This window comes from Tachyglossus aculeatus, chromosome 4 (genome assembly GCF_015852505.1).
Source record: "Tachyglossus aculeatus isolate mTacAcu1 chromosome 4, mTacAcu1.pri, whole genome shotgun sequence".
Lineage (NCBI taxonomy): Eukaryota > Metazoa > Chordata > Mammalia > Monotremata > Tachyglossidae > Tachyglossus > Tachyglossus aculeatus.
Window position 1 is genome coordinate 71,807,275 of NC_052069.1, and position 2,864 is coordinate 71,810,138.

The following is a 2,864-nucleotide window of genomic DNA, read 5'->3' on the forward strand; positions in this document are numbered from 1 at the left end:
AGGATCAGTTTATAGCAAGCAATTTAAAGGATAACAAGTTACTGGGAACCTTGATCTATTCTTGATTCTGTCAGTGATTTAATTTCCTAATTAAGCAAGCCACCTAATCTGTTTCATTTTCTATTTGCTTAACCATAAAATGAAGCTAATACATCTTTCTTGCCTGCCTCTAGTATAGTATGGTTTAATTAATGTATGATTTCTGAACAGTAAGGGACTGTGGGATAAGAAAGGTATAAATAGAAAATAGTATTTTAATCAAGCACTAGCACAGCTTTATATATATATATATATATATATATATATATATATATGTATATATACAAAGTGTGTTCAAATAATCTGTTCCAATTCCATTAATTGTAGATATTTTTCTGGCCCATTAGAGTCTAAGCTCCTTGTGGACAAGGACCAGAGCTTATGTTTGTGGCATACTTTCATAAGCACTTAATGCAGTGAATTGCCCTTAGAAGTACCCTGTAAATACTATTACAACTACTACTTTGTCACCATTATGTTTCTTTCTGATATTTTATGTGATCGGTCAATACCATTACCTATTTTGTAGAAACAAGCTTGAACCTGCAAGGTTGTACTTTTAGCAAAATTAGATGCCATTCTACCTCATTTTTAGTATCTGGGTTGGCTATAAGTCTCGTCTCCAGTCCCATCGCTAATTTACCCCATAATGATCCTACAAGACCCTGTCGACCCTAATTCTAAATAAGCTTTGTCTATATTACTGCCAGAGGAAAGTCTTTGCTCTTCTCGAAAGTTTTCTATCATTTTCTATCATTGCTAAATCCAGAAACCCTTAGGACATTATGCTCTAAGCTCTACCATACCATTTATGTCTCCTGAACAATTTATGGGTTTTTTTGAGTCTTTTCTTTCACAGTGCTGAGCATGAATGTCCTGTAAATTCACACTGCTGCAACCTTCAGTGAACCTCAGACTATTTCCAAGTGGGTTCAGTAGGATCAGCAATTGCTGTATTGACTTCTCTTTCATGTGGGATCCAGCAGGCCACCCAGAAATCTATTTGAGCTTCCCAGTCAGATACTGAAGGCTCCATATTTGTGCAGCTTCACTTATTTCTGACTCAAGTATCCTTTCCTTGCTGGATGTCTTGAGTAAACCTAGTAAATTTGCTGATGCATTTTGCAAGCAGACATCTAAAATGTTACCTTCACAGTCATCTTCAAAGAAAACTATCCATTAGGACTGACCTTTTTGAAACTGCTCATACCATGACCTGCTCAAGCAATTGTTCTCTCCAAAAGCAGCTCCCAGAATTAAACAGACAGCTATTTCAGGCTTTCAGAACCTGATAATAAGTTTCAAGTCACTATTATGTATTTTTTTGTGGAAATTTTACCAAATTATTCTTGTTATTCGGGAGGTTTGGCAATTGCCTCTGCTTTACTGGTCACTTCTAAATATATCAATTGCAAAACTACATTTATACATTTTTTTTTCTAGGCTGAATTATTGTCACTGTTATACAATCAGGTATTTTTTGGCTTCTGATTTCAAAAGGAGTTTAATCAAGCAAAAACTCCTCACTCTCGGCTTCAGGGCTCTCCATCACCTCACCCACTCCTACCTCACCTCCTTTCTCTCCTTCTACAGTCCAGCCCGTACATTCCACTCCTCTGCCACTAACTTTCTCACTGTGCTTCATTCTCACCTCACCCGTCATCGACCCCTGGCCCACATCCTTCCTCTGGCCTGGAATGTCCTCCCTCCACACATCCGCCAAACTAGCTCTCTTCCTCCCTTCAAAGCTCTACTGAGAGCTCACCTCCTCCAGGAGGCCTTCCCTGACTGAGCCCTCCCCTTTTTTCCTCTCCTCCTCCTCCTCCTCCCCTCATCACCGCCTCCCTCCTTCCCTCTGCCCTGTCCCCATCCCCTCTCCACAGCACTTGTATATATTTGTACATACTTATTACTCTATCTTATTTGTACATATTTACTACATTTATTTTATTAATGATGTGTATATAGCTATGAATCTATTTATTCTGATGGTATTGACACCTATCTACTTGTTTTGTTTTCTGTCTGTCTCCCCCCTTCTAGACTGTGAGCCCATTTTTGGGTAGGGACCCTCTCTATGTGTTGCCGATTTGTACTTCCTAAGTGTTTATTACAGTGCTCTGCATAGAGTAAGCACTCAGTAAATGATTGAATCAATCAATCAATCAATCGTATTTATTGAGCGCTTACTCTGTGCAGAGCACTGTACTAAGCGCTTGGGAAGTACAAGTTGGCAACATATAGAGACAGTCCCTACCCAACAGTGGGCTCACAGTCTAAAAGGGGAAGACTGAATGAATGAATGAATGAAAATGCACTGGAATACTGGAATCAAAACAATGCTTGCCGTATCATCCATCACTAGGGCAGGTAACCAAACAGTTTTGCTGTAGTGTGAGGACAATCATAAGTTGGATGGAGAGAATAATCACTTTAAACACTTTAAAGACTAAGTGAATCTAAAGTTTGAAACGATGTGGCACAGCAGTCATTAGGAAACACCCACAGAAGACAGGTCAGCCTGGCATGACGTAATCATAAATGTGGTAACTACCTCGGATCGTGACTCCAAAAGGGAGAAATGAAAGCTGCATAAGGCATTGTGGCTAATAAGCACTGTGGCTCAGTGGAACAAACCAGGGCTTTGGAGTCAGAGGTTATGGGTTCAAATCCCGGCTCCACCAATCGTCAGCTGTGTGACTTTGGGCAAGTCACTTAACTTCTCTGGGCCTCAGTTCCCTCATCTGTAAAATGGGGATTAAGCCTGTGAACCCCTCGTGGGACAACCTGATCACCTTGTAACCTCCCCAGTGCTTAGAACAGTG